Here is a 17,194-nt window from a genome sequence, read left to right as displayed (position 1 = left end):
TGACTTCCTTAAGTGTTTTCCTAGGCCGGGCTGTCAGCGAAGGTGGGGTTTGGGGTCTAAATCCAAGTAATAGCGTGTGCCTCTCTATGGTCAGTGGAGGTGCTTAAACTACATCCCCAACCTGGGAACACCTGTGCCCCCATAATGATGCGTGGATTATTTTTCCCCACCTCCAGCACACTCACGAAGATATGTTCAGGTATCCTGAGTGTGGAGAGGCTCCTCCAACTAACAGCAGCAATTGGATCCTAACAGAATCCCTTAGCTTGTATTCCCTGAGTGTTTACCAATCCCGGGCTGCGAGGGAATGCTGGGGGTTGGGATTGGAATTCAAGAAGCAGCGAGTGCCCCCCCGATGGACTGAGGAACTATTTAGAGGACTTCTCCTTTACAGGGAACACCTGTGATCCTATTCATCTGCGTGGAGTGAGTCTCCACAGCTCCCCGCCGCACAAGGCTTGGTTCCGGTGTCCTAAGTATGGGGAAGTTCCTCCAACTGACAGCAGCGGCTGGGTTCAAATTGTATCATTTAGCTTGTCTTCCCTGATGGTTTGCCTATGCCAGAATGCGGGGGAAAGTGAGGGTATGGCTCTAAATCCAAGTATCTGTGAGTGCGTCTCCATGGGACGTGGAGGGGTTGAACCTACAATCCCGAACCTCGGAATACCTGTGCCCCCTAAATGATACGTTGTCTATGTTTCCCCACCTCCAGCACACACACGAATAAGTGTTCTGTTTTCCTGACTTTGGAGAGGCTTCTCCAACTGAGAGCAGCACCTGGGATCTAAAGAATCCCTTAGTTTCTTTTCCCTGAGTGTTTTCCTTGTCCGGGCTGTGAGCGAAGGTGGGGTTTGCGCTCTAATGCCAAGTATTAGCGAGTGCCCCTCTATGGGCAGTGGAGGAGTTTAAACTACATCTCCCACCTGGGAATACCTGTTCCCCCATAAAATGCGTGGACGCTCTTTCCCCACCTCAAGAACACACACGAAAATGTGTTCTGGTATCCTGACTGTGGAGTGGCTTCTCCAACAGAGAGCAGACCCTGGTTTCTAATAGGATCCCTTAGCTTGTCTTCCCTGAGTGTTTTCCCAGGCCGGGCTGTGAGGGAAAGTGGGGGTTGGGCTCTAAAGCCAAGTAGTAGCCTGTGCCTCTCCATGGGTAGTGGAGCTGTTTAACCTACATCCCCCATCCTGGGAAAACCTGTTTCCACTGAAAGTTGCGTGGGCTCTGTTTCCCCACATATAGCACACACATGAAGTCTTGTTCTGGTATCCTGACTGTGGAGAGGCTCCTCCAACTGACAGCAGCAACTGGGATCTAATAGTATCCCTTAACTTGACTTCCCTGAGTGTTTCCCTAGGCTGGGCTGTTAGCAACGGTGGAGGTTGTGCTCTAAACCAAGTACTAGCGAGTGCCTCTCTATGGGCAGTGGAGGTGTTTAAAAAACATCCCCAACCTGGGTACATCTGTGCCAACAGAAAGATGCGTGGACTATGTTTCCCCATCTCCAGCACACACATGAAGACTTGTTCTGGTATCCTGAGTGTGGGGAGGCTCCTGCAAATGACAGCAGCGCCTGGGTTCTAATAGAATCCCTTAGCTTGTATTCACTGAGTGTTTCCCTAAGCCGGGCTGCGAGGGAATATGGGTTTTGGTCTTGGAGTCCAAGAAACATCGAATGCCCCCTGATGGACTGAGGAATTACTTAGAGGAGTTCTCCCTAACGGGGAACAACTGTGTCCCCATTCATCTGCCAGGAATGGAGCTCCATAACTCCCCCCAACACAAGGCTTGGTTCCGGAATCCTGGATTTGAGGATATTCCTCCAACTGATAGCGGCGCCTGGCTTCTAATAGAATCCCTTAGCTTGTCTTCCCTGAGTGTTTTCCTAGGCCGGTCTTACAGGGAATGTGGGGGTTGGGCTCTAAGCCAAGTATTGGCGTGTGCCTCTCTATGGGCAGCGGAGGTTTTTAGCCAATATCCCCCAGCCTGGGAACACATGTGCCCCCAGAAAATGTGTGGAATCTGTTTCCCCACCTCCAGCACACACACGAAGTCAAATACGGTGGAATGACTGCTGTTATTTTAGGTTCTACAAACTCTTAAATGGATTGATTTCTATCTCCATTATACAAGCACTCCTGGGTAACCTTTATATTCATGTGAGGATCAAAAGAGTACTCATTAATACTATTACCATACTTCTACTGAATTAACTCTTCTGTAACAGTATAATGGCCACACTTCTTAACAACTGCCTCTTAAGTGTCTTGTAAGTCACAAATATTTATTATAAAGAAATTATATAAAAAATAATAATAATTACAACAACTATGTTGTTTATAACGATGATAGTGTTAGCATCTCCCTCTCATATTAAACAATACCCATCACTGGATTCCTTAGGAAGCAACGCCAATGCATTTTTGGACTCTTCTAAGTCTTCACCCAATGAAGCCTTTTTACTCACGCTGGTCCACCACAGCCAGAATTGCTGTTACTTTCATGGTTGACTGCCACGCTGTGATGTTCTGGGCTTTTTCTGGCACCATGCATCTATAATTTGTAGTCAAGTTTCCACGTACCGAGTCTGATTTCCAATATATTGTTCTCCAGAGCCAACAGAGGGGCCACTGGAAAGAGGCCACAAATAATCTGGTGAACCCAAACTGAATACCTGTTTAAGGAATGGACACATAACATGGAGTGGTAGACGGATGGAAGGACAACATCAATTCCTTTACTCCTGTAAAGAGAGAGGGGCAAATGGTGAACTAAATCCCAAAGAGAAAACATATTCACGGTAATAATAATGTTTAACAGTGAAAGAATCCAAACAAAAGGCAAATATAATATCTCTGGGAAGAAGACTTATTTCAAACTGTTTCTTTCACGTATATACCCTTAGTAGGAATAACATACTTAAAAATCTTCAACCAACCATAGTTATTTGCTCATAATAAACTTGGGAATCTTGAAGCATATTATTCACTCTCAGTGTTGAAATAATGCAATCTTGGAAGATGATTTGTAATTGAGGATTAAAAAAAGAATATTGTGGATTTATCTAACAATTTAAATAGAAATAAGAAATGTACCTTTGGGAAAGCTCTGCATAGAGAATGCTGGAGGAAATGCACTGAAAATAGGCAAGTGAGCAAGCTCCCTTGAGTCTGGGAAGGTGAGTACAGCACATTCAGAAAGTCTATGAAGTTATTACAAGTCACAGAAAGGTATGCAATTAAAGTGTCTTCCTAAGAAAAATATTCTTATTCAGGAATTTTTATCTTGATATTTCTATGGTCTGTGTGGTCACAGGAAGTCAAAGTTGTGGTGGTGGCTTAGAAGTTCTTTTCTCTCTGTCTGTAATTTACAGGGCATTGCTACAGATGGGGCAGCAGAGATCTGTGGTAAGCTATTCCATGGGGTGGGGGAGCAGTTAGAAATGATAAGGCCAGAAATCTAAAAGACTTTTAGACCCTCCCCTCCTAACTGGCAGACCTTTAAAGTAAACTAGCACAGGTATGTAACTAATCCAGAAGATGAGAGGCAAATTTAAAGTCCATTTACTGTTACTGATCAGTCAAGGGGTAGGGACCACTCTGGCCAGGAACGGCAAGACCGTGGATGGGGTGGATGTGTAGGAGGAGCTGACATTTGCTTGTGACCTGAGAGGCAGGGGTGTGTTGCATAAAAGCCGACAGTGCTGGAAAGATGCAGTAGGTCCACAGCCCAAAAGGAGCTGTCATATTCAGGGAGGTCAGAGAGCAAGAACCAGAGTTAGTGATGCCACAGAGTCAGCAGTGTGGCAGCAGTGATATCAGTATCTGTGTCCATAACCCACCTAACCCTACATGAACTCATCTGCCTACAGGGGGCAGGTAAGTAGCAGAAATGTGTGGAGTGGGTGCAGCCACTGGCAAATTGGCAAGTGGACATCCTAAGGTAACACACTGCTCACAGTCACCATATTGGAAAGAGTGCCCCACACTGTCAGATCTCCTTCTCATTGCCAGAAATTAGGAGTTTATTAGCAATCAACCCAGTTAAAAACCCAGAAAAGATATCATTATAATGACAACAAAGGCACAGACTATTCAGAAATAAATTAATTAAAAATGTTAAGATGATTCTGATAAATGACTTAAAAAAAAGAAAAAAATATGATGATTGAATGAGCAGTAGAATGCACCATACTCTTCATTGGGCAGACTCAAGCTTGGGGGACATAGAACATTATTTCTCCAAAGTAAATTTAGAATCTGAATGCAAATTTAGTTAATAATCCAAAATGGATTTAAGAAAAATATCTGAAGGGTGACCGTATTGTTCTTCCAGAAATATACACAAATATACAAATAAAATAATGAGGAGGGAAGTTTGAACTTGCAGTGTTAGGGATATTCTGGAAAAAGATTAAATAGGACCAACTCTAGGAGGCATTAATCTATGGTCGTGGAAAAAGTATAGAAATAGTGCACTGAGAGTATGAATGTAATACAATGCATTTCAAGAATAGACGTGGATATATTTGAGATTTTAGTAATATAAAACTGACACTTCAAATCAGTGGATTCAAGTACTGGAGTAATTAGCTAAATCATTGGAAGACCTGGCACAGTGTCCTCACTTTTGTTATTAAAATAAATTCCAGATAATTTATTAATTAAAAAATAAAATACCAGAAATAACCCAACATGATTTAATCTGTTCAGATATTCAAACGAGAAGAACTTTCTAAAAAGCTTTTGGAACAAAGACCAATAACAGCAAAGGCCTAGGAACTCATCAAGGCCAGAAACGCCCACTGTAAAACAAAACTAACCCTCGCCCAACCCTCTCTCACGGCCCTGTGTTGCTCTCTGATACTTTCTACTCTTTCTTCTTCCCTTTAAAGTCCAGTCTCTTGGAGAAGTGCCTGCGCTGATGACTCCTCCAGGGCTCGGAGCCCTGCATCCCCCACGGCCCTCACCGCGGCACTGAGACAGGAGTTGCACTGCCGGTGGCTGCGTGTTTCAAACCAGTGGGCATTCTCAGCTCCTGTTTATTTGATTACCAGGTAGCTTTTGCCATGGACAAATATTTTCCTCTCAGTGGAGTGTTTTCCCCCCTTAATTTTTGTTTTACTTAAATAAATTTAAAAAGCCCAGGCAGAAAAGTGTGTGTGCACATATGCACACACACAGATACACACAGATCTGTTTTTTAAAGGCTACCTTAGTCCTCCTCCTCCCTTTCCCCAGTCTCGGCAATTAAAGGTGGGAATTAGCCCTTGCTTTTTTGCCCCACAAACCCCCCGTTTCTCACTATGCTCCCTTTAGTCAGTGTTCAAATCCCTCTTAAGCCAGGTTACAGCCTTCTCTGTGTTGCCTCAACTAGCTTTCTCCCAACTGCTCTGCTATTCTTCTCTCTCTTGGTGGATTTCTCGTCTCCCATTTGCCATGTTCATGGCCCTTTTCCCCAGGGCCTCGTCTTCAGTCCTCCACCTGGCAGGACTGAATCGCCCCCACGGCCTCACCCACAGCTCCTCTGAGCTCCTGACTGGTGAATCCAGCTTAACAACAGACATCACCCCTCAGATGTCCCATAGACACTTTGCACTCAAACTGCCACACACAGAACCATCTTGAAATCAGCTCTTCCCCTTACACTGCCCCTGCAGATCCTCTTTCAAGATGGGTCACTGGAAAGTCACCTCAGCAGCTCTGCGGCCCGCCGCCCCAGCCCTGCAGTCCCTACTGCAGCAGTCATCACTTCTGCCTCCCATGTCCCTCTCCCTCTGCCCAGGGCCTCTCTGCAGGCGTGTGACACTTGTTGTCTGGGTTACCTGGGTTGTTCCCAAAACATCATTTCCCCCCAAAGTATGGGCCTCTCCCAAAAATAGTATCTTCCATTCTGCTGCTAGAATAACCAGATATTCTTCAACATAAATATTATGCAATTCTCTTACTTACAAATATTCCAATATATACCTGTTTCATTAAGGATACATTCAAGTCTAAGCACACAAGGCCCATCGTGACAGAGGCCATGTGCACCTGATATTCCCACCTATGGATCCTTTGTTCTAGCCCTACTTGTTGTTCTTCAGTCTAGCCAAGCCAGTTCATGCCGTGTACACTTATGTCTCTACCTCTCTGCATGAAGTGTCCACTCCCTCTACCACACATTAGAGAGCTAACTTCCTTTCACCTTTCAAAATTCAGTTCAAATATTTCTAGCTCTAGGAAGTCCAATTTGTGTTCACCTGGTTAGCAATCCATCAACTACTCGCCAAATCTCGCCTGGCCTGGGGAGTGCAGACACCAAGTCTTATCTGTCTTGGTCTCCCCAGCAGCTGATACAGTGTTTGGCATAGCAGGTGCTCAGTGTTTTTTGGATAGATAAACGAATGAATCGGTAAAGAGATGAGAGGTCTACAATCCCCCCCAGTTACTCAGCTGCCATTTTGGGAAGTTCATTCTGCAGAGTTAAGGAAATGTCAGTGCAGGTGGTGGGCAGACAGAACAGAGGTGAGGGCGTGGGGGAGACAGGCCTGGTCCTGGAGAGCGCAGGAGAGGCGTGGGTGGGATAGCACTGGAGAGAGAGGGAATGGACGGTTCGGGTGCAAGGAGATGTTGAAGAACAACTGATATTAACTGCAATAAATTAAATGGAGAACATAATATATGAAGGGAAGATCAAGTTAACACAGCAAGGGTGGAAAAGGCAGTACCAGAGACAAAGAGCTCTCACTTCATCCCTCACAGCATTTCACTTATGGCGCCCGCCCTCTGGGAAGGCAGCGTCAAATTTTTGAGAGACTGGTGTTTGTGCTGTGGGTGCTCTAAGTGCAAAACGGTATCTTATGGCTTCCAGATTTTAAGACTGATAGATAATTTCTCTTATGTCCCATGTCTGAGTTCTCAGACAGCAGGATCTTTCGCTGGTGTGGGGAGAGCTATTGTGGTTAACAACTCAGGGTTACTCTAATAATCTCAAAGGACAGTGGGGAATTCACTAAAACAAATAAAAGAGAAATTTCACTCAGAAAAAGCCATATGCCATATAGAACCTTGTGGGGGCCTTGGGGGCAATATTACCGCCAACTCATCTAACAGTTTTATGTGAGTGTGCTGAAACTCCAAGCTCAAGTCACTTAAACACATATGAGGCCCAGGGTCCAGGCTGTGGTGCTCCAGACAATGACGGGAGGATGAAAAGCCTGACTACAGCCTCCGACAGGATCAGTCCAGCCACGAAGCACAATGGACACGGACACGATCATGCACCATCAAGACAAGAATCAAGTGCAATTCATGCCTAGACAGGAGAGCAGATAATCTCTAAAAAGTGGAGGGGTCCCTGCCAAGGCTTGGCAAGAGTCCTTCCAGGCAGAAAAGCAGAGAAAGATACTTCAGGCGAAGGAGACTAGGGTTGGTGGCTGGGTGCGAGGCCTAACGAAGCACAGGTGGAGGACTCCAGGGTCATCTGTCAGTAGCTGTTCCCCTTCAGCAGCTAAGAGGCATAACTAAAAAGGCAGGTGGGGTGACATTAATGATCATGGGAAAAACTGGGAGGAGGAAACTGAGGTCAGGAGATCACCACCAAAGGCAATTTATTTTAGAGGAACAAAAATAATTCAAAAAGCACTTGGAAATTCTACCTCCCATGAATGAAAAGAACACAATATAAGTTTCACTCCAGCGTTGAATACAGAAAAACAGACTGCCTACTCTCAGAAATGGATTCAATTTTCTAATTCGTCAGGGATTATTTAGATAATAGGAAAACAAATAAATCTGAACAATCTCTCTAGAATAGCTGTTACTCCATCCTGTTATGTAGGGAGAATGTAATTTAGGAAAAAGTAAACTCCCTCTATCTGTAGACTTATAAACAGGAAGCACAAAGGGGTGCCTTTGCAGACATGAACCCGCATGCATAAATGCAAAGCCTATTGACCCAAATCCTTTCTTGTCTCCTAAGCTTAAAAAAAAAAAAACTACTTCAAGGCAGTGGTGAGCTGAAAGGGCTCAGATACAAAACGTGCACTTCATCAGCCTTCTAGTAGATAAAAGTGCGCCATGCATAATAGAAAAGATAACGTTTCCTATGGAAATCTATTTTGAGATGCAACAATTTAAAGGCAAATGAGAGCTCAAAACCAAGTTCAACCAAAGAGAAACCAAGCCCAAACAAATGTACAGAAATGGACAAAGACATTGGAGAAGGAGGGGATGTGTGCTCTACCGATACTCCAGATCAACAAATTCATCTTGAATTCAAGCCAGTGATGTGCCATGAGGTCACTCAAGGAATCAGGCAGAAACCATATCAAAGGCAGGTGTGAGATGTGGAAGGGGTGACCCTGTGAACCTTGCTGCAATGAGGCAGGATGCCCTTGCGGGCTTTCTGCACAGGCCGGCTGGCTCACATGACTCTGTTTAGAAGGATATCAGCCAGCAGCTGTGCCACACGGGCTACAGCCCGAGCTGAGTCACATCTAGTAATGGTTCTGAGTTCATCTTCAAACGACATGACCAGAAGGATCTGAGAATCAATGGTGGAGATGTATCTGAATGAGTATTCCATTTCATTCCTTGGCAGTAAACATTCAGCTTTGTACAACATAAATATTGACAAAGATACACACAGGCACCCTATTTGAAAGCCTGACTGCATAATTGCATCTAATGGAGAAAAGCGGGCTCCGTGTCGGTATGCTAGGTCATTGTTTGGCTCGGTAACCGATGCTTCTGAGACCCAAAGCATATTCTAGTATAACCGACAGCACAGAAATCTCCACTGATGACTTACTCATTTCAGGGTATTCATAAAATAACCCCAGTTTGCCCATGGGATACAGACGGTTGTCCCATTCCCATCGTGGGGTGGTCTGTTCTGCTTCTGGAACTGTGGCACCATTAGATTAATGACCCAGCTGTCAAACAGATCAAATTATAAGGCAGGATATTATCAGACCAAGGTCATAAAAGTATTACTGACATTTCAAGCTGAACACATCATCTTCCCAAGAATTTAATTTCTTGTTTTCAGGATAAATTTCTTTTTATTGCTGCCTCCCTACCCTCAAAAATTGTGAAAACTAGTCCTGACCACGTACCTTGGGTTTACCAAAATTGTAACGACTACTGCTACTTTATCTCCTACCTCCTTTTCAGGTGGGCATTTTAGGTTTTAGAAGATGCCTTCCCTCATTTGTCTTTTTTACCCCCATTTCTCTGCTATTATCCACCATGGCCTTTCCAGTCTGAAAATCTCACAGAAAATAAGTAAAAGACAGAAATACAGGGTCTGTGAGCCGGTGATAAGTGCTGCGGAGGAAAATAAAGGAGGGTGAGGAATGTGTGCTAGGGAGGAGTGGGGATGGGGCAGTGACCTTTGAATAAGGCAAAGAAGGAAACAAAGGGGTGGGCAGAGGAGGGGCAGAGGGAAAAGTGATTACAGGCCTGGAGGTCTCTCACGCTGGAAAGACAGCATGGAGACTGGTGTGGGCCACAGTGAATAGGAAATAAGTGGTGGTTTTGGGGGTGGAGCCTTAGAGGCTGCCATGAGGATGTGGGCATTTTTCCCTCTGAAGGAATTGCGGAGCCATGGAGGGTCACCGAGCAAAAAAGTGATACTCTAACATTGGATAGAACAGGTCCAAGACCCTAATTTAAGCTGAACAAATCAAGGGCCAGAGAAGTGGCATGCCACCTCAAATTCAGTGCAGAGCTTGAAAGAAACACAGCCTCGACTCGCAGCCCAGTGCTCTGCCCCCTTCTGGATGCTGTCCCACAGAGCTGACTCTAACGTTATGTTTTTTCCTCACTCAGAGGCTTGTGGGCCAACTGAATGCTTTCCCCTTTTTCAAATGGCAATTTTTCCTGAAAGGAAATCAGAGTTGGCAGTGAAACAAGGCATGGACCTGTAGCCTACAGAGCTGTTGTCCCTGAAAGCAACAGCTGGCGCGTGGTTTACTCGTGGAGTTCAGCAGAAGAGACAGAGCAACAACAGACAACTTAGCGTCTGGCTGAGCTTCGACTGACTGCACTGCACGTTTGGATGGATTTCAAATTTGGACAGTGAGGCGGCTTCACATGAAAGGCAGGTGTATACATCATACATGCCCACACGTCTGTATGCATACACACGTAGACACACACAGAGCATATGATGTGACTTGTAAAGAGCTGCCTCTTCTTGGTTTCCCACGGCCTCTAATCTCAGCATTAAGCTTTCACTGGCCATGCTCCCAGGTTTGCTACGAGATTTCTTTGCAATGGAACATGCCCTTCGCTTCACAAACTTTCCCCACTTCTTTCAATGACATTAGGGGAAGAGCAGGGAGCACTGGGAAGTGCTGGGGATATGGACTCGAGATACTCCTGAATCTGAATCCACACTTCATGGCTTATTTTTTATTTAACTTTATTTACATTCAAAATGCAACTGTTGCAGATCTCAGAAGATGATTTACACTCACTGCTATGGCAGAATGTTGCGGTTAGTAGACCCACCACTGGATCCTCTTATTCAACACATTCTTCCAATAATTCAGATATTACTGTATCACAAATGCCCATTTCTATATTTTGATATCTGCTTTCCAGTATAATTATCTTCCTTCTTTATTCTCTAAATCTTATGATTTTAAAACATATTTCTGAGAAGTGTTCCACAGGCACTTTGCATATGGTAATTTGATAAAGAGATCCTGGAGATCAAAACCACATTTAAATCCTGAGATAAACTCAACTGTGTCATATACATGTCTAGGTTTAGTCTGCTTACTTTGTTACTTTGTTTAGTAATTTTTGTTTCAAACAACAAGATCCTTCTGTATAGCACAGGGAACTACACTCAATAACTTTTAATAGCCTATAGTGGAAAAGTATATGACAAGGAATATATATATATATATATATATGAATCACTATGCTGTACAGCAAGAATTAACACAATATTGTAAACCAACTATACTTTCAACAAAAAAAGTTGAAATAAAATTGAGAGATGAAACTTCAACTGCCCAGGCTGCTGTCAGGATGAAATGATTCAAAGCAGGCCAGGTATTAGCAACCCCCCTGACACATCAAAACCCCATGGGGGATCTTCCTTTTGAGCAGCACTGGCTAACCGGCTGTGGTCACCTGTAAATAGGGTTAAAGTCACTTAGACCCTTGGCTTGGGATCACCGTGGCCACAGGGTTGGGGGTCACTGCAGCACCTACGAGAATGATGGGGCCAGCCTGCTGCTGAAGCCGCTCCCCAGGCCGCAACCCAGAGCACTGCAGGTAGGTCTGAGGTCCGGCCGGGGGCGCGCAGCTCCACAGCCACTCGGAGCCCTGCGGTGGGGGTGGCGCTGGGACCACGCTCGTCCATCACCCTCCCTATCACCCAGACTCGGGATTCTCCTGGGGGAATTTTTCTCTGCCTCATACTTCCTGTCTCAGCCTCTTGTGGAATCCGGTCCATGCCACAGGGAAGCAGGGCTTTAACCCTCCGGGACCTAAATCAATCACGGTATGGATCCAGGGTGAAACTTCCATGTTAAATCACCTGGCGCTCCCTTCTTGTGCTGAAATGCCCTCCCCTGTCGATGGCATTAGGTCGTATTAGAAGTCCCGACTTGCTTGTCCTTAGCTAAGACTCTGAGCTTCTTGCTCAGTCTTCCTGAGTGGAACCACTCATCTGTGGCAGAAAAGCTTGGGCTCTCGTCTACCTATCATTGTCCACGGTCTTTTGGGTTTTCTGTTGGTTTAAGGTTCTCGTGCAGGGATATCAATTTGCACATGAGAAGCACCTGTAGACATTTAAAAAAATACAGACACTGGATCCTCCCCCCTCTCCAGCCAAGGCTGGAAGCTTTCTTCCTCTAGCAGGGGTTACACAATCATTTCCTTGGGAATTGACCACACATATTGGCATAATCATAGTAAATTGCCCTTTACACTGTGCTTGCCACGTGGCATTTTCTACTTCATGTTGTCTTTTTACCTTCATTATCACATTTAATCCCTGAATTATAGATTATCACCATTTCTGTTGAGGACACTCCTACTTGCTAATCTTGAATACAAGTATCTTTGATTCTCTTAATCTATTTCATTCCTGAGTTTCCTGTTCCTGAATTTAAAGAGTGAATTATGGACACATGTATTTAAGATTCTCTTATTATATTTCTCTGACTCATCCTCTAACCAAATCATATCTGGAGAAGAGAGATTTTCTCTTTTAAACATTTGCTTTTTCTTATTATATAGTAGTGCATACACACAGTGGAAAATGTAGAAAACATATAAAGTAAGAAAATTACAGCCATACATTATCTAAACACCAAAGGACAATGCTATGTCATTTTGGGCATTTAATTATTTTTCTTAATATTTTATCATAAAATTTCCCTAGGAAAGTTGCTTAACCCTGGAATTGTACTAGCCTTTTGTCCAGTACAGAATAACATTCCCAGAAATGACCCCAACATCAAAATAGTATGTGAGGCTGGGAAGGCCACAGGGCACTCAGCTTATTCTCTGAGTCCTACAAAGAATGCTGTTAATTCACTGATGTTACGCATTCGATGCCTGTGAGTCACTCACTCACTCAGCTGGCTTGGACTGAGACCTACGTTATACCAGGTGCCAATCCAAGTGCTGGGGAGACCCCAGAGGGAGCCTGGATCACGGCATCACTCTCCTTCTTCATTTACTCCCAGATTCCTACTCAAGAAACCCACATGGGATTGGGGGGGTGGAGGCAGGTGAGATATAGTGAAATTCATTTCATTATGTTCCTTTAGACATATTTGAATAGCATGAAAATAGTCGCTAATTTTGATAAGTTTTCTTTTCCCTTCCTATGTATTTTTGAGGATGGGTATAGCTTTGGTGCAGCAAGAGTAATTGATAGATCTTTGGTATGCTAAGATTTTATATGAAAAATTAAGAATGAAACTGCACTTAAACAAAGAGAAGAGGCAGTGAGGAAAACACAAGCCACCCTCGAACTTGGCTACAATTCAGAATTCCTGGTTTTCAAAAAAGGGAATCATAATTCAAAATAAATTCCCTAAATATTTTAGCCCATATTAGAAATACATGGAGGCAAAGTTCAGCTCACTGGAACCTAGAAAAATGTGCTTACTTAAGCGAAGGTATAAACAGACCACAGATACTATAATGCATCCTTTAATTTAAACTAGTTCATGTGAGCAAGTTTCATTTCACATGAATTGCTCAGTACCAGTTTAGGAAATATATCCTTCTTGATTGGTAAAAATAGCTCACGGATAACCAGATTCAACAAAATTTAGTGTTCAATAATTTACTTATTTCCTTCAGGAAATGCTTTTGAGTAATCTGAGTTAAGTATTTCCTCTATCTGATCTATTTCTTTTCACAGAGAAAAGTAGTATTATTTGCACATGACCTACTTTTACTCCTCTGGAAATATCTGACTGTGAGCTCAGGGTAAGTGTTGTCTACTGCACAGTAGGGAAAAAAAAGATTCATTTCACAGCGAAGATCAGAATCTTTTTTTGAGGGGCGTAGTGAGCTGGGGGACAAGGGAAATGCCTTTGGTTTCGAGACAGACCCCAGGAATCCATACTGAAGCTGAAAGATGAAGCCCTTGTGAAGAAATGTGGAAGGACACACTGACACCCAAAGGTGTTCACTCTGTAAAAACACAAAGAAAGAAAGAAAAAATAATTTAACTGCCCTATAAAGAGAATGGACAGAAACTTGGTAATAAGGGAGAGAGAAGGAAGGTTAGGGAAGGGAGGAGAAACAATGAAAGGGAACTTGGATGCGGTGGGCAGAATAGCAGGTTTCTGGAGCCTACAATGAAGGATGATAAGAAAAAAAGTAAAGTTTAAAAAAGTTACAAAGTTTAAAATAGTTTAAAAATTAAAAAACGAAGTTAAAAAATAAATTTTTTTATAGTGGCATGGAAGATTTTAAAATCATGGAGGTTTTTTATTTCAAAATTCAAGTTGTTTGAGTTTCTCCCCCATTCTCCAAACAACAGTAAGACCTGCTTGTGTAAGTGGTTTTGGGGGACACCACAGAGAGGGGCGAGCTCAGCAGTTACGTTGGCCAGGAACAGAATGCTGGTGTGGAAGGCAAGACAGAAGAGAGTTCAACAGTTTCATGAAAACAGAAACTCAAAGCCAGAAATTATCTTAAAAAGGTTAGTGTGGTAGGCAGAAAAATGTCCCCCCCCAAATATGTCTATGTCCTTATCCCCAGAACATAGGAAGAGGTCAGATTCCCTGGCAAAGGGTACCTATGGTTGCAGATGTGGTTAAGGTTGCTAACCAGTCGACCCTAAGAGAGACCAGCTGGATTATAGATGTGGGCCCAGTGTAATCACCAGAGTCGTTAAAGGAGGAAGAAGGAGGCAAAAGAGGGGAGAGAGGAGAGGAGATCTGACCACAGGATCAGAGTCAGAGGCACACAAACATGCTGACCTTGAGATTGAGAAAAGAGGTCACTGGCCAAGAGATGGAGGTGGCCTCTGGAAGCCAGAAAAGTCAAAGATACAGGTTGCCCTGAGACCTTCAGAAACAGCCGTGCCAACACTTTGACTTCAGCAGGCTTCTGCGTTCAAGAAAACTACAAGTTTAAATTTGTGTTGTTTAGTGGAGACTTTTTCTTTTTTCTTCCTACTACCATGACGTTTGGGGATACTAGTTACAACAGCAACAAAAAGCGAATACAGTAAGCTCCTTGAAATGTTTAGAAATTGCAGATAACACTGGACTGTCCACTTTGATGTGGGATTGTGCTTATGTGAAAATCAAAAGGACAGTGTGACCTTGGCTAACATCTGCTTTTCTCATTTTTAGGAAGAGAACAATAAGTCAAAATCTCTGTAGTTATTATTTTAGACAAGTGTTTCTTAAAACGTTATGTAACCCTGTGCCTTAGGAACCCAAGAGAGTCTCTGTTCTTAGACGAACATGGATTCAGAGAGATAGGGTTTTACATCTGAGTCCCACAGTGGTCTCTTACTGGCAATGAGAGCTTGGGCAAATCAGTTACCCTCTTTAAGCCACAGGATCTTCATTTGCAAAAGGAAGATAAGAATAAGGATTGTTTGGGTGATTAAATTGTACACACACACACACACGCACACATACATATATGTACAACATTTAATACAGTGACTAGCACATACTAGGCACTCAACAAATTCCTGTTATGGATTTTTAAATGCATATATAAAAGGAGGAGAAATTTGCAGGAAGTTGTGGGAAAACTTAGTTCATGGCCCCAAAAAGGGCCATCTCTCAATGGGCTCTGATCCGTCAGTCCCCAGTGGTGGGCTAATAAGCAGAGACTATAGCACTTGAGGATTTATGTTAAACATTAAAAGGAAGGCATTTAAACATAATTATTAAACAGCAGGTACGTTTATACTGTTGGCTGTATCATCCTATCTGGAGAGCTTTAATAAGCAGAGAGTCTCCCCTGTTCTAGAGATGGCCAAGCAGGAAAATGACGTGGGTCGGTGGGCCGTTCTCACCCCAAGAACACATGACTGAGTACTCACGGAAGCAACACCTCTTGTATGTTATTCCAGATGGACTGTCCTCCCATGATTATTGTCAGCTGTGTCATCAGTTCAAGGATACAGCCACTTGGGTCACACCGGAATATTAGAAAGAAAATCTCATTTAAATTTTAGATAGCTCTAATATGAAATAAAGTCATTATTTTATGCCTAAAAAAATCAAAGGAACAGAGAGTAAAGACACTCTTCATTGGGCAACTAAGAGAAAACCTGAAACAGATTAGACTGTCAGAACACAAAGCTGTATTCACACCTCTTCATTTCTGTATTTTTACAGGGAATACATCAGATCTCATGGATAAGTCACAAATCTGCCCTTAAAGAATGTGATGTAGAAACACGAGGAGTAGTAGTTGACAAAATGGAACAAGAGCACCTTCATGGCTGGGTTTTTCTCATAGTCAGTCTGGTCCTTGGGAGCTCTGCAGATAGAATAAAGAAAAGGTAAGTCTGTAAAACTGTGAACGGCTTTGAGACCCTAATCAAAGCCATGGACACATGAGTTAACACAATAAATATGTATGTATGTATGTATGTATATATATATATATATATATATATATATATATATATATACACATATATATATATATATATTACGCAATTCACACTGTTTTCATATGAGCTGTTTTGAATTTCTTAACATATCCACTATGTTAATTCCAACTGTACACAGTGTTGTAAGAGTTTCTCCCACTAAGAACGCAATATCCCACAAGGCAAAAAAAAAAAAGTCATCCGTTCCTTAAAATTTATAAGCACAACAGTATCCAATGGGCAAGAACTGTCCTCTGTCAGGTGTAATTTGAAAGAAAGCTACTTCTAAACATCCTGCTAAATAATATTCTCTTGTCTCCCTGAACGGCAGTAAGGTAGGACTATTGAAGAAGACAAACAAAACACGGGGCAACCTGCTAGAAGCATTTGGGGAACAGAAAACGGGTCATCCTCCTAGTTCAGAATTTGAATTGGTCTTAGTATTTTCAGAAGATGAACACTGAGCAGACCACTGGGAGAACCACCCAGCCACATGCAATGTGTGGGAAGCACTTAACTTAGGCCGCTAAGCCGCTGGGTGGGATACAAGCCAGAGAGAAGAAACATTTATTATAGAAGCCGCAGCTGATGAGAATGGAGCTACACTAACAGGAACAGCATGGGGGGAAGACACATAAAACTGTGATTATCTGTCCTCTCCGTAACGCACAAGCAAATCTCCCACTGGAACCACGACACTCTTCCACTTATTTGCAATACAGAGACTATTTACTTTCAACAGTAGGGTACATTATCTAATGTAATTGAAATTATTATTAAACACTGACATATTTACACAGAGCTTGGACATTCTAAAGCGTCCTTTGTCCCTTTTACTAATGCAAAAATGGAGCTAATTCACTTCTCATATAGGCTAGAGGAAATACGTTTACACTTGAAGTTAACTAAAGACTGTAATGTACTGCAATTGAAGTGCCTAAAAGATAGTCTCTGTTTTGACCTGGTTCTAAAACTTGTGTAGAAATTATCTCAGCTGCAGGAGGAGCTTACCAGAGTCAGTCATCATGACTGCCACTTTCTCATATATGGCGTTCAGGGTCATGAAGATGATAAAACTGATGAGGGAAGCAGT

At 43.0% G+C, this 17,194-nt stretch overlaps 1 long non-coding RNA gene across 1 annotated transcript; it reads right to left on the bottom strand.

Moving 5' to 3' along the window:
* Window positions 1-2,568: 2,568 nt before the first annotated feature.
* Window positions 2,569-15,724, bottom strand: LOC140693111 (uncharacterized). The gene is made up of 2 exons (XR_012068781.1): window positions 15,544-15,724; window positions 2,569-2,746 (listed from the first exon to the last, which is right to left on the bottom strand). It is a non-coding gene; the product is annotated as an uncharacterized lncRNA (long non-coding RNA).
* Window positions 15,725-17,194: the final 1,470 nt, after the last annotated feature.

Source organism: Vicugna pacos, unplaced genomic scaffold (genome assembly GCF_048564905.1).
Source record: "Vicugna pacos unplaced genomic scaffold, VicPac4 scaffold_19, whole genome shotgun sequence".
Classification (NCBI taxonomy): domain Eukaryota; kingdom Metazoa; phylum Chordata; class Mammalia; order Artiodactyla; family Camelidae; genus Vicugna; species Vicugna pacos.
The sequence above is the reverse complement of the archived record's forward strand: the minus strand, read 5'-3'. Positions and strand labels throughout refer to the sequence as shown.